Source organism: Scyliorhinus torazame, chromosome 14 (assembly GCF_047496885.1).
Source record: "Scyliorhinus torazame isolate Kashiwa2021f chromosome 14, sScyTor2.1, whole genome shotgun sequence".
Taxonomy (NCBI): Eukaryota; Metazoa; Chordata; class Chondrichthyes; order Carcharhiniformes; family Scyliorhinidae; genus Scyliorhinus; species Scyliorhinus torazame.
Window position 1 is genome coordinate 176,238,775 of NC_092720.1, and position 27,459 is coordinate 176,266,233.

Sequence of the window (27,459 nt, forward strand, 5' to 3'; positions counted from 1 at the left end):
TCTATGCCCCTCATACTTTTGTATACCTCTATCAGGTCTCCCCTCAACCTCCTTTGTTCCAGTGAGAACAAACCGAGTTTATTCAACCGCTCCTCATAGCTAATGCCCTCCATACCAGGCAACATTCTGGTAATACACATTACATAACAATTTCGATATTTATCCCAAACATATGGTATCTGGACGTTCTCCCGGTGTCTGTATCGAGTTTCTCCGCCTGTTCCTGGTCCCTACCACATCCAAAGATGTGAAGGTTCGGTGATTAGCCATGCTAAAGTGTGCCAGATTGTCCATACATCAGCAGTTTCGCTGGATTGGTCCAGATCAACATGCCGGGTTACGGCATTCTACGGAGGAACTTCGTCACGTCGTTCCCTGCTGATTTTTTTGAAACCGTTTCACCCTCTGTCCTTTTCCTTTCATTCCTGAATATTGCCAGTGCGAATAAACTCTCTCTCTATTTCGACGATTGAACTATTTCGCCTAGATACCAGTTACACTATGGAACGCCTCACAATCGCCGTCTCACCCTCTTTGAACCAAAGAGAAAAATCGAGGCCCCTATCGTTTCACTGTTGCTATTGGGATAAATGTCTCCCTCTGGTAGTTCAAAGTAATATTGATTAGCTCTTTGGATGTGAAATGACTGTTTAAAATCATAATGTCAGCATTTGGCCTGTTTAATATTGGAACCGGAGGAAAGAAATCAAATCAATGTGGCATGAAATATAAATAGCACCAAGGCGGTGATTCGATCCCACAGAGGGACGAAGTATACAAAAAATTTCATCCTCGGGAGGAATATCATTTCATCTCCGGGTGGGATTGAACCACCAACCTTTCGGTTAACAGCCGAACGCGATAACCGATTGCGCCACAGAGACGACAATAGCTCACATCGCTAGAATAAACATGCCAAATTATGATGGAAACAATCTCATCCTGGCCACGTCATAAGAGCAAATTATTGTCCATGCACAAATCTGGAACAAAAACACAAAAGGTTGGGCAATCTCGGCACGTCTTACAGCATCTGAGAAGTCAGAACGGAGTCTGTGGTTCAAGACAGGGTGACCTTTTGTTACAGAACAAAGACTACACCATTATCCGTAGCCCTGCCAATAACGCGCCTCCAAACTTTTACATTCGAGCCATTTTTGTATTTCTGCTTCCAGATATTCGCAGTGAAACTATAATAAAACTGTATTTTCTGATGTGCAGTTAGGACAGTTTTCTTAGTTTCTAAATATCAGTTGATTTCTCATTCTAACCAAAGGAAATGTGTCTTGACTGTCGACGATCAGTCGGGCAGCGCACTTCGTTCTCCTCGAAGTCTCTTTCTCGAAGTGTTTCCCAATATTCACAAAACTAGTGCTTGATTTTCGTGTGTTGCTTCGTTTCATTTTCTCCACTGCCAAGTGGCTCTATTTCTCAAAATTCTGCCCTCTCCTCCTCACTGCTTCATGACCAGATGTCAGGAAATTCATTTCCATGGAGGGACTATCGAGACCAAGATCATTCTCCGCGTATATAGAAGGTTCAGTGGGTATTTGGTTGAGACACTTGAAAGTTTTGGGTGAATAGCCGAAGAAGCTGATGTAACAAATTGAGAGAGACTGTTTTCACTTGCAAAAATAAAAGACCCGGAGGAGTATGATGGATGAAAATAGTTAAAATATAAAACAGTGATCTGAGGAGATTCTCGTATTGCCAACAGTTTGAATTCAGGTGCCTCTCACAGGAGCAGAAACATGCACTCAGTTGTGACCCGCTTTAAAGAGGCCTTACACAGAGAATTCCGCACCCGTTAATTTTCGAGATACACATTAACTTACCGCTGTCGTGACTCGGAGTCGAAGCGAGGTTGATGCAGCCACAGCGCAAAGTACTAACCACTATACGATCACGACGCCACACGTTCCCGCCCAGGTGCACAGTGACTGCTGATGTACTTGATCATCAACTGTTTGGAATCTATCATGGCCAACACTTGATGACTCTCTCATTACAAGTTTCGTAGATACACAGTTTGGATACCTCAACATTGGTTCCAGAGTAATGTTCCTGCAACAAGGGTATATACATTTTAACCCACGCTGATAAAAAGAACCGCTATAATAGATAACACATAACAATTTCGACATTCAGCCCAAATATATGGCATTTGGACTTTCTCCCGTCTCTGCATCGATTTTCTCCGCCTGCTCGAGGTCCCTCCCATAGTCCAAAGATGTGAAGGTTCGGTGGATTGGCCATGCTAAAGTGTGCCAGATTGTCCATAGACTAGCAGTTTCGCTGGATTGGCCAAGATCAACGTGCCAGGTGACTGGCATTCTCCGGAGGAGCTTGATCACGAAGACCCCTGCTGATTTTTTAAAAACCATTTCATTCTGTATCCCTTTCCTCTCATTCCTGAATATTGTCAGTGCAAACCAACTTTCTCTCTATTTCTACGACTCAACATCTCCGCCCGCATACCAGTTGAACTTTGGAGCGTCTCTCATTCGCCGTCTCGCCCTCTTTGATCCAAAGAGAAAAATCTAAGATCCTTTCATTCCACCGTTGCTATTGGATGAATGTCTCTCTATGGTAATTCAAATTCATATTCATTAACCCTTTGGATGCGAACTGAATGTTTAAAATCAGAAAGACAGAATTTGGCGTGTTTAATATTGGAACCGGATAAAAGAAACCAAATCAACGTGGCATGAAATATTAAAAGCACCAAGGCGGTGTTTCGATCGCACAGAGGGACAAAGTAAAATGCGGTTCACGCGGGGTGGGATAACACTTCGTCTCTGGGTGGGATCGAACCACCAACCTTTCAGTTAACAGCCGAACGCGCTGACCGATTGCGCCACAGAGACGACAAATGCTCCTTTAGCTCCAATAAACAGGCCAATTTAAGATGGACACAGTCTCATCTTGTCCACATCGTAACAGTTCCTTCTTGTTGATGCACCAATCTGGAACAAAAACTCAAAATGCTGGGCAATCTCAGCAGGTCTGACAGCATCTGTGGAGAGAGAACGGAGTCTGTGTTTCAAGCCAGGTTGATTATGTGTCACAGAACAAAGACTACGCCATTATCCGTCGCCCTGTCAATAACGCCTTCCAGCCTTCTACATTCGAGCCATTGTTGTATTTTCTGCTTCCAGATATTCGCAATGAAACTATAATTAAATTGTATATTCTGATGTGCAGTAAGGACAGTTTTCTTAGATTCAAAATATCAGTTGATTTCTCGAATCATTCTAACCAATGGAAATGTGACGTCACTGTCGATGAGCAGTCGGGCAGCGCCCTTCGTTCTCCCCGGTGTCTCTTTCTCGAAGTGTTTCCCAACATTCACAAAACTAGTGCTTGATTTCCGTGTGTCGCTTCTTTTCCATTTTCTCCATTGCCAACTGGCATTTTCTCCCAAAATCCTGCCCGCTCCTCTAAATTGAATCATGTCAGATGTCAGGAAATTCATGGAGATGAAGGGACCATCCAGACCAAGAATATTCTCCGCGTACACAGAAGGTTCCGTGGGTCTTTACTTGAGACACTTGAACATTTTGGGTGAATGGCCAAAGAAGCTAATGCAGCAAATTGAGAGAGACTGTTTTCACTTCCAACCAGACAAGAACCTGAGGAGTATGCTTGCTGATAATAGATAAAATAAAAAACTGGGAGCTGAAGAGATTCTCGTATTCACAAGCGTTTGAATTCTGGAGTATCAAACAGGAGCAGAAGCATGCACTCAGATGTGAGCCCGTTTTAAAGAGTCCTTTCCTCAGAGAATTCCGCATCAGTTCATTTGCGAAAAACTCATCAAATTATCGCTGCCGTGACTCTGAATCGAAATTGCTGCGGCCACAACGCAGAGCACTAACCACGAGACGATCACGGCGCCACACGTCACCGGCGAAGCATGTCTGTAACTGTCGATGTACTTGGTCATCAACTGTTTGGAATCTATCATGACGCACAGTTGATGACTCCCTAAAAACAACTTTCGTAGATACACAAGTTTGGATACCTTAACTTTGGTTCCATAATAATGTTCCTGCAACAAGGATAATTAACCGGGCTCATAAAAATAACAATGCAATGGCTGTAATATATAATACATAACAATTCCGATATTCATCCCAAACTTATGGTATTTGGACGTTCTCCCGGTGTCTGCATCGGTTTTCTCTACCTGCTCGGGGTCCCACCCGCAGTGCAAAGATGTGAACGTTCGGTGTATTGGCCATGCTAAAATGAGCCAGATTGTCCATGGATTAACAGTTTCGCTGGATTGGCCGTGATCAATTTGCGGGATTACGAGTATTCTACGGAGGAACTTGGTCTCTTTGTCTCTTGCTGATTTTTTGAAACGATTTCTCCCAGCATTCCTTTCCTCTCATTCTTGAATATTGCAAGTGCAAACAAACTCTCTCTCTATTTCCAGGATTGACTTTCTTCGCCCAAATACCAGTTGCGCGTTGGAGTGCCTCTCATTCGCCGTCTCACACTCTTTGATCTAAAGAGAAAAATCTAGGCCCCTTTCGTTCCACTGTTGCTGTTCGGTGAATGTCTCTCTATGGTGGTTCAAATTCATATTGATTAAACCTTTGGATGCGAACTGATTACATAGATTACACAGAACATACAGTGCAGAAGGAGGCCATTCGGCCCATCGAGTCTGCACCGACCCACATTAATCCCTCACTTCCACCTTATCCCCGCAACCCAATAACCCATCCCAACCCTTATGGACACTAAGGGCAATTTATCATGGCCAATCCACCTAACCTGCACGTCTTTGGACTGTGGGAGGAAACCGGAGCACCCGGAGGAAACCCACGCGGACACGGGGAGAACGTGCAAACTCCGCACAGACAGTGACCCAGCGGGGAATCGAACCTGGGACCCTGGCGCTGTGAAGCCACAGTGCTAATCACTTGTGCTACCGTGCTGCCCACTGTTTGAAATCATAAAGACAGCATTTGGCGTGTTTAATATTGGAACCGGAGAAAATAAATCAAATCAACGTGGCATGAAATATAAAAAGCACCAAGGCGGTGATTCGATCCCACAGAGGGACGAAGTATACAAAACATTTCATCCTCAGTAGGGATATCATTTCGTCTCTGGGTGGGATTGAACCACCAACCTTACGGTTAACAGCCGAACGCGCTAACCGATTGCGCCACAGAGACGACAACTTCTCTCGTCACTCGAATAAACATGCCAAATTATGATGGAAACAATCTCATCCTGGCCACGACACAAGAGCAAATTATTGTCCATGCACAAATCTGGAACAAAAACACAAAAGGTAGGGCAATCTCGGCAGGTCTTACAGCATCTGAGAAGTCAGAACGGAGTCTGTGGTTCAAGACAGGTTGACTTTGTGTTACACAACAAAGACTACACCATTATCCGTAGCCCTGTCAATAACGCGCCTCCAGCCTTTTACATTCGAGCCATTTTTGTATTTTCTGCTGCCAGGTATTCGCAGTGAAACTACAATAAAACTGTATTTTCTGATGTGCAGTTAGGACAGTTTTCTTAGTTTCTAAATATCAGTTGATTTCTCATTGTAACCAAAGGAAATGTGTCTTGACTGTCGACGATCAGTCGGGAAGCGCCCTTCGTTCTCCCCGGTGTCTCTTTCTCGAAGTGTTTCCCAACATTCACAAACCTAGTGCTTGATTTTCGTGTGTTGCTTCGTATCCTTTTCTCCACTGCCAAGTGGCTCTATTTCTCAAAATTCTGCCCACTCCTCACTGCTTCATGACCAGATGTCAGGAAATTCATTTCCATGGAGGGACTATCGAGACCAATATTATTCTCCGCTTATAAAGTAGGTTCAGAGGGTATTTTGTTGAGACACTTGAAAGTTTTGGGTGAATAGCCGAAGAAGCTGATGTAACAAATTGAGAGAGACTGTTTTCACTTGCAAAAATAAAAGACCCGGAGGAGTATGATGGATGAAAATAGTTAAAATATAAAACAGTGATCTGAGGAGATTCTCGTATTCACAACAGTTTGAATTCAGGTGCCTCTCACAGGAGCAGAAACATGCACTCAGTTGTGACCCGCTTTAAAGAGGCCTTACACAGAGAATTCCGCACCCGTTAATTTTCGAGATACACATTAACTTACCGCTGTTGTGACTCGGAGTCGAAGCGAGGTTGATGCAGCCACAGCGCAAAGTACTAACAACCAGACGATCACGACGCCACACGTTCCCGCCGAGATGCACAGTGACTGCCGATGTACTTGATCATCAACTGTTTGGAATCTATCATGGCCAACACTTTATGACTCTCTCATTACAAGTTTCGTAGATACACAGTTTGGATACCTCAACATTGGTTCCAGAGTAATGTTCCTGCAACAAGGGTATATACATTTTAACCCACGCTGATAAAAAGAACCGCTATAATAGATAACACATAGCAATTTCGACATTCAGCCCAAATATATGGCATTTGGACTTTCTCCCGTCTCTGCATCGACTTTCTCCGCCTGCTCGAGGTCCCTCCCATAGTCCAAAGATGTGAAGGTTCGGTGGGTTGGCCATGCTAAAGTGTGCCAGATTGTCCATAGACTAGCAGTTTCGCTGGATTGGCCAAGATCAACGTGCCAGGTGACTGGCATTCTACGGAGGAGCTTGATCACGAAGACCCCTGCTGATTTTTTAAAAACCATTTCATTCTGTATCCCTTTCCTCTCATTCCTGAATATTGTCAGTGCAAACCAACTTTCTCTCTATTTCTACGACTCAACATCTCCTCCCGCATACCAGTTGAACTTTGGAGCGACTCTCATTCGCCGTCTCGCCCTCTTTGATCCAAAGAGAATAATCTAAGTTCCTTTCATCTCACTGTTGCTATTGGGTGAATGTCTCTCTATGGTAATTCAAATTCATATTCATTAACCCTTTGGATGCGAACTGAATGTTTAAAATCAGAAAGACAGAACTTGGCGTGTGTAATATTGGAACCGGAGAAAAGAAATCTAAAACCGGAGAAAAGAACCCTAACCCTAACCCTAACCCCAACCCTAACCAATCTGGAACAAAAACACAAGATGCTGGGCAATCTCAGCAGGTCTGACATCAACTGTGGAGAGAGAACGGAGTCTGTGTTTCAAGCCAGGTTGATTATGTGTCACAGAACAAAGACTACGCCATTATCCATAGCCCTGTCAATAACGCCCTCCAGCCTTCTACATTCGAGCCATTGTTGTATTTTCTGCTTCCAGATATTCGCAATGAAACTATAATTAAACTGTATATTCTGATGTGCAGTAAGGACAGTTTTCTTAGATTCTAAATATCAGTTGATTTCTCGAATCATTCTAACCAAAGGAAATGTGACGTCACTGTCGATGAGCAGTCGGGCAGCGCCCTTCGTTCTCCCCGGTGTCTCTTTCTCGAAGTGTTTCCCAACATTCACAAAACTAGTGCTTGATTTCCGTGTGTTGCTTCGTATCCTTTTCTCCACTGCCAAGTGGCTCTATTTCTCAAAATTCTGCCCACTCCTCACTGCTTCATGACCAGATGTCAGGAAGTTCATTTCCATGGAGGGACTATCGAGACCAAGATTATTCTCCGCGTATAAAGAAGGTTCAGTGGGTATTTGGTTGAGACACTTGAAAGTTTTGGGTGAATAGCCGAAGAAGCTGATGTAACAAATTGATAGAGACTGTTTTCACTTGCAAAAATAAAAGACCCGGAGGAGTATGATGGATGAAAATAGTTAAAATATAAAACAGTGATCTGAGGAGATTCTCGTATTCACAACAGTTTGAATTCAGGTGCCTCTCACAGGAGCAGAAACATGCACTCAGTTGTGACCCGCTTTAAAGAGGCCTTACACAGAGAATTCCGCACCCTTTGATTTTCGAGATACACATTAACTTACCGCTGTCGTGACTCGGAGTCGAAGCGAGATTGATGCAGCCACAGCGCAAAGTACTAACCACTATACGATCACGACGCCACACGTTCCCGCCGAGATGCACAGTGACTGCCGATGTACTTGATCATCAACTGTTTGGAATCGATCATGGCGAACATTTATGACTCTCTCATTACAAGTTTCGTAGATACACAGTTTGGATACCTCAACATTGGTTCCAGAGTAATGTTCCTGCAACAAGGGTATATACATTTTAACCCACGCTGATAAAAAGAACCGCTATAATAGATAACACATAACTATTTCGACATTCAGCCCAAATATATGGCATTTGGACTTTCTCCCGTCTCTGCATCGATTTTCTCCGCCTGCTCGAGGTCCCTCCCATAGTCCAAAGATGTGAAGGTTCGGTGGATTGGCCATGCTAAAGTGTGCCAGATTGTCCATAGACTAGCAGTTTCGCTGGATTGGCCAAGACCATCGTGCCAGGTGACTGGCATTCTACGGAGGAGCTTGATCACGAAGACCCCTGCTGATTTTTTAAAAACCATTTCATTCTGTATCCCATTCCTCTCATTCCTGAATATTGTCAGTGCAAAGCAACTTTGTCTCTATTTCTACGACTCAACATCTCCGCCCGCATACCAGTTGAACTTTGGAGCGTCTCTCATTCGCCGTCTCGCCCTCTTTGATGCAAAGAGAAAAATCTAAGATCCTTTCATCCCACTGTTGCTATTGGATCAATGTCTCTCTATGGTAATTCAAATTCATATTCATTAACCCTTTGGATGCGAACTGAATGTTTAAAATCAGAAAGACAGAATTTGGCGTGTTTAATATTGGAACCGGAGAAAAGAAATCAAATCAACGTGGCATGAAATATTAAAAGCACCAAGGCGGTGTTTCGATCGCACAGAGGGACAAAGTAAAATGCGGTTCACGCGGGGTGGGATAACATTCCGTCTCTGGGTGGGATCGAACCACCAACCTTTCAGTTAACAGCCGAACGCGCTGACCGATTGCGCCACAGAGACGACAAATGCTACTTTAGCTCCAATAAAAAGGCCAATTTAAGATGGACACAGTCTCATCATGTCCACATCGGAACAATTCCTTCTTGTTGATGCACCAATCTGGAACAAAAACTCAAAATGCTGGGCAATCTCAGCAGGTCTGACAGCATCTGTGGAGAGAGAACGGAGTCTGTGTTTCAAGCCACGTTGATTATGTGTCACAGAACAAAGACTACGCCATTATCCGTAGCCCTGTCAATAACGCCTTCCAGCCTTCTACATTCGAGCCATTGTTGTATTTTCTGCTTCCAGATATTCGCAATGAAACTATAATTAAACTGTATATTCTGATGTGCGGTAAGGACAGTTTTCTTAGATTCTAAATATCAGTTGATTTCTCGAATAATTCTAACCAATGTAAATGTGACGTCACTGTCGATGAGCAGTCGGGCAGCGCCCTTCGTTCTCCCCGGTGTCTCTTTCTCGAAGTGTTTCCCAACATTCACAAAACTAGTGCTTGATTTCCGTGTGTCGCTTCTTTTCCATTTTCTCCATTGCCAACTGGCAATATCTCCCAAAATCCTGCCCGCTCCTCTAAATTGCGTCATGTCAGATGTCAGGAAATTCATGGAGATGGAGGAACCATCCAGACCAAGAATATTCTCCGCGTATACAGAAGGTTCCGTGGGTCTTTACTTGAGAGACTTGAACATTTTGGGTGAATGGCCAAAGAAGCTAATGCAGCACATTGAGAGAGACTGTTTTCACTTCCAACCAGACAAGAACCTGAGGAGTATGCTTGCTGATAATAGATAAAATAAAAAACTGGGAGCTGAAGTGATTCTCGTATTCACAAGCGTTTGAATTCTGGAGCATCAAACAGGAGAAGAAGCATGCACTCAGATGTGAGCCCGTTTTAAAGAGTCCTTTCCTCAGAGAATTCCTCATCAGTTCATTTGCGAAAAACTCATCAAATTATCGCTGCCGTGACTCTGAATCGAAATTGCTGCGGCCACAACGCAGAGCACTAACCACGAGACGATCACGGCGCCACACGTCACCGGCGAAGCATGTCTGTAACTGTCGATGTACTTGGTCATCAACTGTTTGGAATCTATCATGACGCACAGTTTATGACTCCCTAAAAACAACTTTAGTAGATACACAAGTTTGGATGCCTTAACTTTGTTTCCATAATAATGTTCCTGCAACAAGGATAATTAACCGGGCTCATAAAAATAACAATGCAATGGCTGTAATATATAATACATAACAATTCCGATATTCATCCCAAACTTATGGTATTTGGTCGTTCTCCCGGTGTCTGCATCGGTTTTCTCTACCTGCTCGGGGTCCCACCCGCAGTGCAAAGATGTGAACGTTCGGTGTATTGGCCATGCTAAAATGAGCCAGATTGTCCATGGATTAACAGTTTCGCTGGATTGGCCGTGATCAATTTGCGGGATTACGGGTATTCTACGGAGGAACTTGGTCTCTTTGTCTCTTGCTGATTTTTTGAAACGATTTCTCCCAGCATTCCTTTCCTCTCATTCTTGAATATTGCAAGTGCAAACAAACTCTCTCTCTATTTCCACGATTGACTTTCTTCGCCCAAATACCAGTTGCGCGTTGGAGTGCCTCTCATTCGCCGTCTCACACTCTTTGATCTAAAGAGAAAAATCTAGGCCCCTTTCGTTCCACTGTTGCTGTTAGGCGAATGTCTCTCCATGGTGGTTCAAATTCATATTGATTAAACCTTTGGATGCGAACTGACTGTTTGAAATCATAAAGACAGCATTTGGCGTGTTTAATATTGGAACCGGAGAAAATAAATCAAATCAACTTGGCATGAAATATAAAAAGCACCAAGGCGGTGATTCGATCCCACAGAGGGACGAAGTATACAAAACATTTCATTCTCGGTATGGATATCATTTCGTCTCTGGGTGGGATTGAACCACCAACCTTACGGCTAACAGCCAAACGCGCTAACCGATTGCGCCACAGAGACGACAACTGCTCTCGTCACTCGAATAAACATGCCAAATTATGATGGAAGCAATCTCATCCTGGCCACGACACAAGAGCAAATTATTGTCCATGCACAAATCTGGAACAAAAACACAAAAGGTTGGGCAATCTCGGCAGGTCTTACAGCATCTGAGAAGTCAGAACGGAGTCTGTGGTTCAAGACAGGGTGACTTTGTGTTACACAACAAAGACTACACCATTATCCGTAGCCCTGTCAATAACGCGCCTCCAGCCTTTTGCATTCGAGCCATTTTTGTATTTTCTGCTGCCAGATATTCGCAGTGAAACTACAATAAAACTGTATTTTCTGATGTGCAGTTAGGACAGTTTTCTTAGTTTCTAAATATCAGTTGATTTCTCATTGTAACCAAAGGAAATGTGTCTTGACTGTCGACGATCAGTCGGGAAGCGCCCTTCGTTCTCCCCGGTGTCTCTTTCTCGAAGTGTTTCCCAACATTCACAAACCTAGTGCTTGATTTTCGTGTGTTGCTTCGTATCCTTTTCTCCACTGCCAAGTGGCTCTATTTCTCAAAATTCTGCCCATTCCTCACTGCTTCATGACCAGATGTCAGGAAATTCATTTCCATGGAGGGACTATCGAGACCAAGATTATTCTCCGCGTAGAAAGAAGGTTCAGATGGTATTTGGTTGAGACACTTGAAAGTTTTGGGTGAATAGCCGAAGAAGCTGATGTAACAAATTGATAGAGACTGTTTTCACTTGCAAAAATAAAAGACCCGGAGGAGTATGATGGATGAAAATAGTTAAAATATAAAACAGTGATCTGAGGAGATTCTCGTATTCACAACAGTTTGAATTCAGGTGCCTCTCACAGGAGCAGAAACATGCACTCAGATGTGACCCGCTTTAAAGAGTCTTACACAGAGAATTCCGCACCCGTTAATTTTCGAGATACACATTAACTTACCGCTGTTGTGACACGGAGTCGAAGCGAGGTTGATGCAGCCACAGCGCAAAGTACTAACCACCAGACGATCACGACGCCACTCGTTCCCGCCGAGATGCACAGTGACTGCCGATGTACTTGATCATCAACTGTTTGGAATCTATCATGGCCAACACTTTATGACTCTCTCATTACAAGTTTCGTAGATACACAGTTTAGATACCTCAACATTGGTTCCAGAGTAATGTTCCTGCAACAAGGGTATATACATTTTAACCCACGCTGATTAAAAAGAACCGCTATAATAGATAACACATAACAATTTCGACATTCAGCCCAAATATATGGCATTTGGACTTTCTCCCGTCTCTGCATCGATTTTCTCCGCCTGCTCGAGGTCCCTCCCATAGTCCAAAGATGTGAAGGTTCGGTGGATTGGCCATGCTAAAGTGTGCCAGATTGTCCACAGACTAGCAGTTTCGCTGGATTGGCCAAGATCAACGTGCCAGGTGACTGGCATTCTACGGAGGAGCTTGATCACGAAGACCCCTGCTGATTTTTTAAAAACCATTTCATTCTGTATCCCTTTCCTCTCATTCCTGAATATTGTCAGTGGAAACCAACTTTCTCTCTATTTCTACGACTCAACATCTCCTCCCGCATACCAGTTGAACTTTGGAGCGTCTCTCATTCGCCGTCTCGCCCTCTTTGATCCAAAGAGAATAATCTAAGATCCTTACATCCCACTGTTGCTATTGGGTGAATGTCTCTCTATGGTAATTCAAATTCATATTCATTAACCCTGTGGATGCGAACTGAATGTTTAAAATCAGAAAGACAGAACTTGGCATTTTTAATATTGGAACCGGAGAAAAGAAATCTAAAACCGGAGAAAAGAACCCTAACCCTAACCCTAATCCCAACCCTAACCAATCTGGAACAAAAACACAAGATGCTGGGCAATCTCAGCAGGTCTGACATCAACTGTGGAGAGAGAACGGAGTCTGTGTTTCAAGCCACGTTGATTATGTGTCGCAGAACAAAGACTACGCCATTATCCATAGCCCTGTCAATAACGCCTTCCAGCCTTCTACATTCGAGCCATTGTTGTATTTTCTGCTTCCAGATATTCGCAATGAAACTATAATTAAACTGGATATTCTGATGTGCAGTAAGGACAGTTTTCTTAGATTCTAAATATCAGTTGATTTCTCGAATCATTCTAACCAAAGGAAATGTGACGTCACTGTCGATGAGCAGTCGGGCAGCGCCCTTCGTTCTCCCCGGTGTCTCTTTCTCGAAGTGTTTCCCATCATTCACAAAACTAGTGCTGGATTTTCGTGTGTCGCTTCTTTTCCATTTTCTTCATTGCCAACTGGCATTATCTCCCAAAATCCTGCCCGCTCCTCTTCATTGCATCATGACAGATGTCAGGAAATTCATGGAGATGGAGGAACCATCCAGACCAAGAATATTCTCCGCGTATACAGAAGGCTCCGTGGGTCTTTACTTGAGACACTTGAACATTTTGGGTGAATGGCCAAAGAAGCTGATGAAGCAAATTGAGAGAGACTGTTTTCACTTCCAACCAGACAAGAACCTGAGGAGTATGCTTGCTGATAATAGTTAAAATAAAAAACTGGGAGCTGAAGAGATTCTCGTATTCACAAGCGTTTGAATTCTGGAGCATCAAACAGGAGCAGAAGCATGCACTCAGATGTGAGCCCGTTTTAAAGAGTCCTTTCCTCACAGAATTCCTCATCAGTTCATTTGCGAAAAACTCATCAAATTATCGCTGCCGTGACTCTGAATCGAAATTGCTGCGGCCACAACGGATAGCACTAACCACGAGACGATCACGGCGCCACACGTCACCGGCGAAGCATGTCTGTAACTGTCGATGTACTTGGTCATCAACTGTTTGGAATCTATCATGACGCACAGTTTATGATTCCCTAAAAACAACTTTAGTAGATACACAAGTTTGGATGCCTTAACTTTGGTTCCATAATAATGTTCCTGCAACAAGGCTAATTAACCGGGCTCATAAAAATAACAATGCAATGGCTGTAATATATAATACATAACAATTCCGATATTCATCCCAAACTTATGGTATTTGGACGTTCTCCCGGTGTCTGCATCGGTTTTCTCTACCTGCTCGGGGTCCCACCCGCAGTGCAAAGATGTGAACGTTCGGTGTATTGGCCATGCTAAAATGAGCCAGATTGTCCATGGATTAACAGTTTCGCTGGATTGGCCGTGATCAATTTGCGGCATTACGGGTATTCTATGGAGGAACTTGGTCTCTTTGTGTCTTGCTGATTTTTTGAAAAGATTTCTCCCAGCATTCCTTTCCTCTCATTCTTGAATATAGCAAGTGCAAACAAACTCTCTCTCTATTTCCACGATTGACTTTCTTCGCCCAAATACCAGTTGCGCGTTCGAGTGCCTCTCATTCGCCGTCTCACACTCTTTGATCTAAAGAGAAAAATCTAGGCCCCTTTCGTTCCACTGTTGCTGTTAGGCGAATGTCTCTCCATGGTGGTTCAAATTCATATTGATTAAACCTTTGGATGCGAACTGACTGTTTGAAATCATAAAGACAGCATTTGGCGTGTTTAATATTGGAACCGGAGAAAATAAATCAAATCAACGTGGCATGAAATATAAAAAGCACCAAGGCGGTGATTCGATCCCACAGAGGGACGAAGTATACAAAAAATTTCATCCTCGGGAGGGATATCATTTCGTCTCTGGGTGGGATTGAACCACCAACCTTTCGGTTAACAGCCGAACGCGCTAACCGATTGCGCCACAGAGACGACAACTGCTCTTGTCATTCGAATAAACATGCCAAATTCTGATGGAAACAATCTCATCCTGGCCACGACATAAGAGCAAATTATTGTCCATGCACAAATCTGGAACAAAAACACAAAAGTTTGGGCAATCTCGGCAGGTCTTACAGCATCTGAGAAGTCAGAACGGAGTCTGTGGTTCAAGACAGGGTGACTTTGTGTTACACAACAAAGACTACACCATTATCCGTAGCCCTGTCAATAACGCGCCTCCAGCCTTTTACATTCGAGCCATTTTTGTATTTTCTGCTTCCAGATATTCGCAGTGAAACTATAATAAAACTGTATTTTCTGATGTGCAGTTAGGACAGTTTTCTTAGTTTCTAAATATCAGTTGATTTCTCATTGTAACCAAAGGAAATGTGTCTTGACTGTCGACGATCAGTCGGGAAGCGCCCTTCGTTCTCCCCGGTGTCTCTTTCTCGAAGTGTTTCCCAACATTCACAAACCTAGTGCTTGATTTTCGTGTGTTGCTTCGTATCCTTTTCTCCACTGCCAAGTGGCTCTATTTCTCAAAATTCTGCCCACTCCTCACTGCTTCATGACCAGATGTCAGGAAATTCATTTCCATGGAGGGACTATCGAGACCAAGATTATTCTCCGCGTAGAAAGAAGGTTCAGAGGGTATTTGGTTGAGACACTTGAAAGTTTTGGGTGAATAGCCGAAGAAGCTGATGTAACAAATTGAGAGAGACTGTTTTCACTTGCAAAAATAAAAGACCCGGAGGAGTATGATGGATGAAAATAGTTAAAATATAAAACAGTGATCTGAGGAGATTCTCGTATTCACAACAGTTTGAATTCAGGTGCCTCTCACAGGAGCAGAAACATGCACTCAGTTGTGACCCGCTTTAAAGAGGCCTTACACAGAGAATTCCGCACCCGTTAATTTTCGAGATACACATTAACTTACCGCTGTTGTGACTCGGAGTCGAAGCGAGGTTGATGCAGCCACAGCGCAAAGTACTAACCACCAGACGATCACGACGCCACTCGTTCCCGCCGAGATGCACAGTGACTGCCGATGTACTTGATCATCAACTGTTTGGAATCTATCATGGCGAACACTTTATGACTCTCTCATTACAAGTTTCGTAGATACACAGTTTAGATACCTCAACATTGGTTCCAGAGTAATGTTCCTGCAACAAGGGTATATACATTTTAACCCACGCTGATTAAAAAGAACCGCTATAATAGATAACACATAACAATTTCGACATTCAGCCCAAATATATGGCATTTGGACTTTCTCCCGTCTCTGCATCGATTTTCTCCGCCTGCTCGAGGTCCCTCCCATAGTCCAAAGATGTGAAGGTTCGGTGGATTGGCCATGCTAAAGTGTGCCAGATTGTCCACAGACTAGCAGTTTCGCTGGATTGGCCAAGATCAACGTGACAGGTGACTGGCATTCTACGGAGGAGCTTGATCACGAAGACCCCTGCTGATTTTTAAAAAACCATTTCATTCTGTATCCCTTTCCTCTCATTCCTGAATATTGTCAGTGGAAACCAACTTTCTCTCTAGTTCTACGACTCAACATCTCCTCCCGCATACCAGTTGAACTTTGGAGCGTCTCTCATTCGCCGTCTCGCCCTCTTTGATCCAAAGAGAATAATCTAAGATCCTTTCATCCCACTGTTGCTATTGGGTGAATGTCTCTCTATGGTAATTCAAATTCATATTCATTAACCCTTTGGATGCGAACTGAATGTTTAAAATCAGAAAGACAGAACTTGGCGTGTTTAATATTGGAACCGGAGAAAAGAAATCAAATCAACCTGGCATGAAACATTAAAAGCACCAAGGCGGTGATTCGATCGCACAGAGGGACAAACTAAAATGCGGTTCACGCGGGGTGGGATAACACTTCGTCTCTGGGTGGGATCAAACCACCAACCTTTCAGTTAACAGCCGAACGCGCTGACCGATTGCGCCACAGAGACGACAAATGCTCTTTTAGCTCCAATAAACAAGCCAATTTAAGATGGACACAGTCTCATCTTGTCCACATCGTAACAGCTCATTCTTGTTGATGCACCAATCTGGAACAAAAACAAAAAATGCTGGGCAATCTCAGCAGGTCTGACAGCATCTGTGGAGAGAGAACGGAGTCTGTGTTTCAAGCCACGTTGATTATGTGTCACAGAACAAAGACTACGTCATTATCCGTAGCCCTGTCAATAACGCGCCTCCAGCCTTCGACATTCGAGCCATTGTTGTATTTTCTGCTTCCAGATATTCGCAATGAAACAATAATTAAACGGTATTTTCTGATGTGCAGTAAGGACCGTTTTCTTAGTTTCTAAATATCAGTTGATTTCTCGAATCATTCTAACCAAAGGAAATGTGACGTGACTGTCGATGGGCAGTCGGGCAGCGCCCTTCGTTCTCCCCGGTGTCTCTTTCTCGAAGTGTTTCCCAACATTCACAAAACTAGTGCTTTATTTTCGTGTGTCGCTTCTTTTCCGTTTTCTCCATTGCCAACTGACATTATCTCCCAAAGTTCTGGCTGCTCCTCCTCATTGCATCATGACCAGATGTCAGGGAATTCATTTATATGGAAGGACTATCCAGACCAAGAATATTCTCCGCGTATACAGAAGATTCCGTGGGTCTTTACTTGAGACACTTGAACATTTTGGGTAAATGGCCAAAGAAGCTGATGCAGTAAATTGAGAGTGACTGTTTTCACTTACAAACAGACAAGAACCTGAGGAGTATGCTTGATGATAATAGTTAAAATAAAACACTGGGAGCTGAAGAGATTCTCGTATTCACAAGCGTTTGAATTCTGGAGCATCAAACAGGAAAAGAAGCATGCACTCAGCTGTGAGCCCGTTTTAAAGAGACCTTTCCTCAGATAATTCCTCATCAGTTCATTTGCGAAAAGCTCATCAAATTATCGCTGCAGTGACTCTGAATCGATCCGAAATTGCTGCGGCCACAACGGAGAGCACTAACCACGAGACGATAACGGCGCTACACGTCGCCGGCGAAGCATGTCTGTAGCTGTCGATGTACTTGGTCATCAACTGTTTGGAATCTATCATGACGCACAGTTTATGACTCCCTAAAAACAACTTTAGTAGATACACAAGTTTGGATGCCTTAACTTTGGTTACATAATAATGTTCCTGCAACAAGGATAATTAACCGGGCTCATAAAAATAACAATGCAATGGCTATAATATATATTACATAACAATTCCGATATTCATCCCAAACCTATGGTATTTGGACCTTCTCCCGGTGTCTGCATCAGTTTTCTCTACCTGCTCGAGGTCCCTCCCACAATGCAAAGATGTGAACGTTCGGTGTATTGGCCATGCTAAAATGAGCCAGATTGTCCATGGATTAACAGTTTCGCTGGATTGGCCGTGATCAACGTTCGGGACTACGGGTATTCTACGGAGGAACTGGTCTCTTTGTCTCTTGCTGATTTTTAAAGACCATTTCTCCCAGCATTCCTTTCCTCTCATTCTTGAATATTGCAAGTGCAAACAACCTCTCTCTCTATTTCCACGATTGACTTTCTCCGCCCTCATACCAGTTGCGCGTTGGAGCGCATCCCATTCGCCGTCTCACACTCTTTGATCTAAAGAGAAAAATCTAGGCCCCTTTCGTTCCACTGTTGCTGTTAGGGTGAATGTCTCTCCATGGTGCTTCAAATTCATATTGATTAACCCTTTGGATGGGAACTGACTTACCTGGTCCCGTTTCTGTTCCTCTTTGCTGTTGTATTTTTAAAAAAATTAAAGCGGGAACCGGAAGTTCGGCCCGCGGACTTCTGGGAAGGTTTCCCCCCCCCCTCCCCTCCCCAATAAATTGTGGTGGAGTGGAAACCCGTACACTACACGGGTAGTGTCTCCCACCCGCCCTCCTCCTCTAACCTAATAATAAAACACATTAGTGTGAGGTAAGTACCAGATTATATTATTATTATTTTTTTAAAAATTTATTTGTTAGCCTTATCTTGTTTGAAAGTTAGAGGGATGGCAGGGAAGGGAGTGCAATGTTCCTCCTGCAGGATGTTTGAGGTGAGGGATGCCGTTAGTGTCCCTGCTGATTTTACCTGCAGGAAGTGCAGCCATCTCCAGCTCCTCCAAGACCGAGTTCGGGAACTGGAGCTGGAGTTGGAAGAACTTCGGATCATTCGGGGGGCAGAGGGGGTCATAGATAGCAGCTTCAGGGAATTTGTTACACCAAAGATTGGAGATAGATGGGTAACTGTAAGAGGGACTGGGAAGAAGCAGTCAGTGCAGGGATCCCCTGCGGTCGTTCCCCTGAGAAACAAGTATACCGCTTTGGATACTTGTGGGGGGGGGGACTTACCAGGGGTAAGCCATGGGGTACGGGCCTCTGGCACGGAGTCTGGCCCTGTTGCTCAGAAGGGAAGGGGGGAGAGGAGCAGAGCGTTAGTAATTGGGGACTCGATAGTCAGGGGCACAGATAGGAGATTTTGTGGGAGCGAGAGAGACTCACGTTAGGTATGTTGCCTCCCAGGTGCAAGGGTACGTGATGTCCGGGTCCTTAAGGGGGAGGGGGAGCAGCCGCAAGTCGTGGTCCACATTGGCACTAACGACATAGGTAGGAAAGGGGACAAGGATGTCAGGCAGGCTTTCAGGGAGCTAGGATGGAAGCTCAGAACTAGAACAAACAGAGTTGTTATGTCTGGGTTGTTGCCCGTGCCACGTGATAATGAGATGAGGAATAGGGAGAGAGAGCAATTAAACACGGGGCTACAGGGATGGTGCAGGCGGTAGGGATTCAGATTTCTGGATAACTGGGGCTCTTTCTGGGGAAGGTGGGACCTCTACAGACAGGATGGTCTACATCTCAACCTGAGGGGCACAAATAACCTGTGGGGGGAGATTTGTTAGTGCTCTTTGGGGGGGGGGGGGGGTTAAACTAATGCAGCAGGGTCATGGGAACCGGGATTGTAGTTTTAGGGTACGGGAGAATGAGAGTTTAGAGGTCAGGAGCACAGATCTGACGTCGCAGGAGGGGGCCAATGTTCAGGTAGGAGGTTTGAAGTGTGTCTACTTCAATGCCAGGAGTATACGAAATAAGGTAGGGGAACTGGCAGCATGGGTTGGTACCTGGGACTTCGATGAAATCAAATCAACGTGGCATGAAATATAAAAAGCACCAAGTCGGTGATTCGATCCCACAGAGGGACAAAGTATAAAACGCTTCATCCGGTGTGAGGTAACACTTCGCTTCTGGGTGGGATCGAACCACCAACCTTTCGGTTAACAGCCGAACGCGCTGACCGATTGCGCCACAGAGACGACAAATGCTCCCTTTGCTCGATTAAACAAGCCAATTTATGATGGACACAGTCTCATCTTGTCCACATCGTAACAGCTCATTCTTGTTGATGCACCAATCTGGAACAAAAACACAAAATGCTGGGCAATCTCAGCAGGTCTGACAGCATCTGTGGAGAGAGAACAGAGTCTGTGTTTCAAGCCAGGGTGATTATGTGTCACAGAACAAAGACTACGCAATTATCTGTAGCCGTGTCAATAACGCGCCTCCAGCCTTCTACATTCGAGCCATTGTTGTATTTTCTGCTTCCAGATATTCGTAATGAAACTATAATTAAACTGTATTTTCTGATGTGCCGTAAGGACAGTTTTCTTAGTTTCTAAATACCAGTTGATTTCTCGAATCATTCTAACCAAAGGAAATGTGACGTGACTGTCGATGAGCAGTCGGGCAGCGCCCTTCGTTCTCCACGGTGTCTCTTTCTCGATGTGTTTCCCAACATTCTCAAAACTAGTGCTTGATTTTCGTGTGTCGCTTCTTTTCCGTTTTCTCCATTGCCAACTGGCATTATCTCCCAACATTCTGCCCGCTCCTCCTCATTGCATCATGACCAGATGCCAGGAAATTAATTTATATGGAGGGACTATCCAGACCAAGAATATTCTCCGCGTATACAGAAGGTTCCGTGGGTCTTTACTTGAGACACTTGAACATTTTGGGGGAATGGCCAAAGAAGCTGATGCAGCAAATTGAGAGAGACTGTTTTCACTTCCAAACAGACAAGAACCTGAGGATTATGCTTGATGATAATAGTTAAAATAAAAAACTGGGAGCTGAAGAGATTCTCGTATTCACAAGTGTTTGAATTCTGGAGCATTAAACAGGAGCAGAAACATGCACTCAGCTGGGAACGGGTTATAAAGAGTCCTTTCCTCAGAGAATTACTCATCAGTTCATTTGCGAAAAACTCATCTCATTATCGCTGGCGTGACTCCGAATCGAACCGGGACTGCTGAGGTAGCAACGCAGAGTTCTAACTACGAGACGATCACCGCGCCTCACGTCACCGGCGAAGCTCGTCTGGAGTTGTTGATGTACTTGCTCATCAAGTGTTAGGTATCTATCATGACGCACAGTTTATGACTCCCTAAAAACAACTTTAGTAGATACACAAGTTTTGATGCCTTAACTTTGGTTCCATAATAATGTTCCTGCAACAAGGATATATACACTTTAACCCAGCCTCATAAAAATAACAATGCAATGGCTATAATATATAATACATACCAATTCCGATATTCATCCCAAACTTATGGTATTTGGACTTTCTCCCGGTGTCTGCGTCGGTTTTCTCCGCCTGCTCGAGGTCCCTCCCAGTGCAAAGATGTGAACGTTCGGTGTATTGGCCATGCTAAAGTGTGCCAGATTGTCCATGGATTAACAGTTTCGCTGGATTGGCCGTGATCAGCGTGCGGGATTACGGATATTTTACGGAGGAACTTGGTCTCTTTGTCCTTGCTGATTTTTTGAAACCATTTCTACCAGCATTCCTTTCCTCTCATTCTTGAATATTGCCAGTGCAAACAAACTCTCTCTCTATTTCCACGATTGACTTTCTACGCCCCCATACCAGTTGCGCGTTGGAGCGCCTCTCATTTGCCGTCTCACCCTCTTTGATCTAAAGAGAGAAATCAATGCCCCTTTCGTTCCACTGTTGCTGTTAGAGTGAATGACTCTCCATGGTGCTTCAAATTAATATTAATTAACTCTTTGGATGCAAACTGACTGTTTAAAATCAGAAAGACAGCATTTTAATACTGTTTAATATTGGAACCGGAGAAAAGAATTCAAATCAACGTGGCATGGAATATAAAAAGCACCAAGGCGGTGATTCGATCCCACAGAGGGACGAAGTATAAAAAACATTTCATCCTGGGGTGGGATAACACTTCGTCTCCGGGTCAGCAGCGCACGACGTGACTAAGTTCCCCCGGAGAATACCCGTAACCGGGCTCGTTGATGATGGCTAATCCAGCGAATCTGCCAATCGATGGAAAATCGGGCACACTTGAGCATGGCCAATCCACCGAACCTTCACATATTTGGACTGTGGCAGCGACCTCCAGCAGGCGGAGAAAACCGATGCAGACGCCGGGAGAACGTCCAAGTACCATATGTTTGTGATGAATATCGAAATTGTTATGTATTGTATATTACAGCGTTCGCATGGTAATTTTTATGAGCCTGAATTAAAGTGTATATATCCTTGTTGCAGGAACATTATTATGGAACCATGGTTAAGCCATTCAAACTCTGTATCTCCTAAAGTTGTTATTAGAGAATCATAAAGTTTGGGCTATGATAGATTCCAAACAGTTGATGACGAAGTACATCGCCAGTTACAGGTTGTCTCGGCTGCGACGTGTGGCGCCGTGATCGTCTACTCGTCAGTATTTTGCGGTGTGGCCGCAGCAACCTCAGATCGAATCCGAAACACGAGCAGCGATAATTTGATGTGTTTTTCCGAAATGAGCGGATGAGGAATTATTTGTGCAAAGGCCTCTTGAGAACGGGTTCACAGCTGAGTGCATGCTTCTGCTCCTGTTTGATGCTGCAGAATTCAAACGGTTGTGAATACGAGAATCTCTTCAGCTCCCGGTTTTTTATTTTAACTATTATCATCAAGCATACTCCTCAGGTTCTTGTCTGTTTCGAAGTGAAAACAGTCTCTCTCAATTTGCTGCATTAGCTTCTTCGGCCATTCACCCAAAATGTTCAAGTGTCTCAACCAAATACCCACTGAACCTTCTGTATACGCGGAGAACAATCTTGGTCTCGATAGACCCTCCATATAAATGAATTTCCTGACATCGGGTCATGATGCAATGAGGAGGAGCGGGCAGAATTTTGGGTGAGAATGTCAGTTGGCAATGGAGAAAACGGAAACGATGCGACACACGAACATCAAACACCAGTTTTGTGAATGTAGGGAAACACTTCGAGAAACAGAATCCGGGGAGAACGAAGGGCGCTGCACGACTGATCAGCGACAGTCAATACACATTTCCTTTGATTAGAATTATTCGAGAAAATAACTGACATTTAGAAAACTGTCCTTACTGCACATCAGACAATACAGTTTAATTATAGTTTCATTGCGAATATCGGGAAGCGGAAAATATGACAATGGCTCGAATGTAAAAACGCTGCAGGCGCGTTATTGACAGGGCTGCGGAATTCGTGTACTCTTCGTTCTGTGATACAGTCACCCTGGCTTGAAACACAGACTCCGCTCTCTGTCCACAGATGCTGACAGACCTGCTGAGATTGCCCAGCCTTTTGTGTATTTGTTCCAGATTGGTGCATCAGCAAGAATTTGCTGTTACGATGTGGACAAGATGAGACTGTTTCCATCATAATTTGGCTTGTTTAGTCGAGCGGGAAGAGCATTTGCCATCACTGTGGCGCAATCGTTTAGCGCGTTCGTCTGTTAACCGAAAAGTTGGTGATTCGACCCCGCCCCCCCCCCCCCCCCCCACCCCCACCCCCACCCCCCGGAGAGGAAGTGTTATCCCACCCGCGAATAAAACGTTTTTTATACTTTGTCCCTGTGTGGGGTCGAATCACCCACACTGGTGCTTTTTATATTTCATGCCACATTGATTTGATTTCTTTCCTCCGGTTCCAATTTTAAACACGCCAAATGCTGTCATTCTGATTTTAAACAGTCAGTTCACATCCAAAGAGTTAATCAATATTAACATAAATTACCATAGAGAGACATTCACCCCAACAGCAATAGTTGGACGAAAGAGACCTAGATTTTTCTCTTTGGATCAAAGACGGTGAGACTGCGAATGAGAGGCGCGCCTAAGTGCAACTGGTTTGTGGGTGGAGAACCTCAATCTTGGAAATAGAGAGAGAGTTTGTTTGCACGGACAATATTCAGGAATGAGAGGAAAGGGATACAGGATGAAATGGTTTTTTTAAAAATCAGCAGAGGTCGACGTGACCAAGCTCCTCCGTAGAATACCCGTCACCCGGCACGTTGTTCATGGCCAATCCAGCGAAACTGCTAATCTATAGACAATCTGGCACACTTTAGCATGGCCAATCCACCGTACCTCCATATTTTTGGACTACGGGCGGGATCTCCAGCTGGCGGGGAAAACTGATGCAGAAATCGGGAGAACGTCCAAATAATATCTGTTGGGATGAATTTCGAAATTGTGATGGATTATATATTATAGCGATTGCATTGTTATTTTTATGACCCTGTGTTAAAGTGTATATATCCGTCTTGCAGGAACATTATTATGGAACCAAGGTTTAGGTACCAAACTGTGTATCTACTAAAGTCGTAATTAGAGAGTCATAAAAAGTGGGCCACGATTGATTCCAAACATTTGATGACCAAGTACGTCGGCAGCTGCGGGTTGCCTCGGCGGTAATGTGCGGCGCAGTGATCACAGAGTGGTTTGTAATCTGCGTTGTGGCCGTCGCAGCCTCTGTTCGAATCCGAGTCACGGCAGCGATAAGTTGATGTGTTTTTCCTAAATGAACGGATGAGGAATTCTCTGTAGAAAGCACTCTTTAAAGCGGGTTCACAGCTGAGTGCATGCTTCTGCTCCTGTTTGGTGCTCCAGAATTCAAACGGTTGTGAGTACGAGAATCTCTTCAGCTCCGGGCTTTTTACTTTAACTATTATCATCAAGCATATTCCTCAGATTCGTGTCTGTTTGGAAGTAAAAACAGTCTCTCTCAATTTGCTGCATCGGCTTCTTTGGCCATTCACCAAAAGTGTTCAAATGTCTCAACCAAATACCCACTGAACGTTCTGTATACGCGGAGAATAATCTTGGTCTCTCGTCCCTCCATATAAATGAATTTCCTGACATCTGGTCATGATGCAATGAGGAGGCGCGGGCAGAATTTTGGGAAATAATGACAGATGGCACTGGAGAAAACGGAAACGAAGCGACAAACGAACATCGATCTCCAGTTTTGAGAATGTTGGGAAACACTTCGAGAAAGAGACACCGGGGAGAACGAAGGGCGCTTCCCGACTGATCAGCAACAGTCAAGACCAAGTTCCTTTGATTAGAAAGATTCGAGAAATTAAGTGATATTTAGGAACTAAGAAAACTGTCCTTACTGCACATCAGAAAATACAGTTTACTTATAGATTCATTGCGAATACCTGGAAGCACAAAATACAACAATAGCTCGGATTTAGAAGGATGGAGGCGCGTTATTGACTGGGCTACGGATAATGGTGTAGTCTTCGTTCTGTGACACAAAGTCACCGTGGCTTGAAACACAGACTCAGTTCTGTCTCCACAAATGCTGTCAGTCCTGCTGAAATTTCCCAGCCTTTTGTGTTTTTGTTCCAGATTGGTGCAACGGCAATAATTGCCATTATGACGTGGGCAATATGTGATTGATTCCATCATAATTTGGCATGTTTATTCGAGCAAGGAGAGCAGCTGTCGTCTCTGTGGCGCAATCGATTAGCGCGTTTAGCTGTTAAGATGGTGAATCGATCCCACCCCGAAACGAAGAGTAAATTCTCCCCGGATGACGTGTTTTTTAAACGTCGTCCCTCAGTGGGGTCGGATCACCCACCTTGGTGCTTTTAATAATAGATGCGACATTCATTTGATTTCTTTCCTGCGATTCCAATGTTAAACACGCCAAATGCTGTCATTCTGATCTTAAATAGTCAGTTCACACCCAAAAACGTAATCAATATTAATTTGAACTCCGATAGAGAGACATTCACTCCAACAGCAACAGTGGGATGACAGGGGCCTAGATTTTTCTCTTTGGTTCAAAGTGGGTGAGACGACGAATGAGAGGCGCTCCAAAGTGCAACTGGTATGTGGGCGGAGAAGTTCAATCGTGGAAATAGAGAGAAAGTTTATTTGCACTGGCAATATTCAGGAATGAGACGAAAGGGTGACAGGGTGAAGTGGTTTCAAAAAGTAAGCAGGGGACGACGGGACCAAGTTCATCCGTAGAATACCCGTAACCCGGCACGTAAATCGTGGCCTCTCCAGGTAAACTACCAATCTAAGAACAATCTGGTACACTTTAGCATCGCTAATCCACTGAACCTTCACATACTTGGAGTGGGGTAGGGACCTCGAGCGGCGGAGAAAACCGATGCAGACACCGGGAGAACGTCCAAATACTATATGTTTGGGATGAATATCGAAATTGTTATGTATTGTATATTATAGCATTTGCATTATTATTTTTATGAGCCTGGGTTAAAGTGTATATTTATCTTGTTGCAGGGACATTATTATGGAACTAAGGTTAAGGCGTCCAAATCGTGTATGTACTAAAGTTGTAATTGGAGAGTCATAAGTGTGGACCATAATAGGTTCCAAACAGTTGATGACGAAGTACATCGACAGTTACAAGTTGCCTCGGCGGTAACGTGCTGCGCCGTCGTCGTATAGTCGTTAGTACTCTGCGTTGTGGCCGCAGCAACCTCGGTTACAATCCGAATATCGGCAGCGATACGTTGATGTGTTTTTCCCAAATGAACGGATGAGGAATTCTCTGTGAAAGGCCTCTTTAAAGCTGGCTCACAACTGAGTGCATCTTTCTGCTCCTGTTTGATGCTCTCGAATTGAAACTGTTTTGAATACGAGAATCTCCTCAGCTCCAGTTTTACATTTTGACTAGTCTCATCAATCATAATCCTCTGGTTCTTTTCTTTTTGGATGTGCAACACTCTCTCTCAATTTGCTTCATCATTTTCGGCCATTCACCCAAAATGTTCAAGTGCCTCAAGCAATACCCTCTGAACCTTCTGTATACGCGGAGAATAATCCGGGTCTTGATAGTCCCACCCTATAAATGAATTTCCTGACACCTGGTCATGATGCAATGAGGAGGAGCGGGCAGAAGCTTGGGAAATAATGACAGTTGGCAATGGAGAAAACGGAAACGAAGCGACACACGAATATCATGCACCAGTTTTGTGAATGTTGGGAAACACTTCAAGAAACAGTTTCCGTGGAGAACGAAGGGCCCTGCCCGCCTGATCAGCGACAGTCAAGACACATTTCCTTTGATTAGAATGACTCGAGAAATTAACTGATATTTAGAAACTATGAAAACTGTCCTTACTGCACATCAGAAAATACAGTTTAATTATAGTTTCATTGTGAAGATCGGGATGCGGAATATACAACAATGGCTCGAATGTAAAAAGGCTGGAGGCGCGTTATTGACAGGGCTACGGATAATGGTGTACTCTTCGTTCTGTGACACAGTCACCCTTACTTGAACCACAGACTTCCCGGGCAACATCCTGATGAAGCTCCTCTGCACCCTCGCCAAAGCATCCACATCCTTTTGGTAATGTGGCGACCAGAACTGTATGCAGTATTCCAAATGTGGCTGAACCAAAGTCTTATACAACTGTAACATGACCTGCCAACTCTTATACTCAT

At 44.1% G+C, this 27,459-nt stretch overlaps 8 non-coding genes across 8 annotated transcripts; all 8 read right to left on the bottom strand.

Annotated features, from left to right (window-relative positions):
• Positions 1-810: 810 nt before the first annotated feature.
• Positions 811-884, bottom strand: trnan-guu (transfer RNA asparagine (anticodon GUU)). Its single transcript has one exon. It is a non-coding gene; the product is annotated as a tRNA-Asn (tRNA).
• Positions 885-2,793: 1,909 nt separating this feature from the next.
• On the bottom strand, positions 2,794-2,867 carry trnan-guu (transfer RNA asparagine (anticodon GUU)). Its single transcript has one exon. It is a non-coding gene; the product is annotated as a tRNA-Asn (tRNA).
• Positions 2,868-5,118: 2,251 nt separating this feature from the next.
• On the bottom strand, positions 5,119-5,192 carry trnan-guu (transfer RNA asparagine (anticodon GUU)). Its single transcript has one exon. It is a non-coding gene; the product is annotated as a tRNA-Asn (tRNA).
• Positions 5,193-8,864: 3,672 nt separating this feature from the next.
• On the bottom strand, positions 8,865-8,938 carry trnan-guu (transfer RNA asparagine (anticodon GUU)). Its single transcript has one exon. It is a non-coding gene; the product is annotated as a tRNA-Asn (tRNA).
• Positions 8,939-10,854: 1,916 nt separating this feature from the next.
• On the bottom strand, positions 10,855-10,928 carry trnan-guu (transfer RNA asparagine (anticodon GUU)). The gene has a single exon. It is a non-coding gene; the product is annotated as a tRNA-Asn (tRNA).
• Positions 10,929-14,606: 3,678 nt separating this feature from the next.
• On the bottom strand, positions 14,607-14,680 carry trnan-guu (transfer RNA asparagine (anticodon GUU)). The gene has a single exon. It is a non-coding gene; the product is annotated as a tRNA-Asn (tRNA).
• A 1,908-nt stretch (positions 14,681-16,588) lies between these two features.
• trnan-guu (transfer RNA asparagine (anticodon GUU)) lies at positions 16,589-16,662 on the bottom strand. Its single transcript has one exon. It is a non-coding gene; the product is annotated as a tRNA-Asn (tRNA).
• A 3,274-nt stretch (positions 16,663-19,936) lies between these two features.
• On the bottom strand, positions 19,937-20,010 carry trnan-guu (transfer RNA asparagine (anticodon GUU)). The gene has a single exon. It is a non-coding gene; the product is annotated as a tRNA-Asn (tRNA).
• Between the last annotated feature and the right edge of the window lie 7,449 nt (positions 20,011-27,459).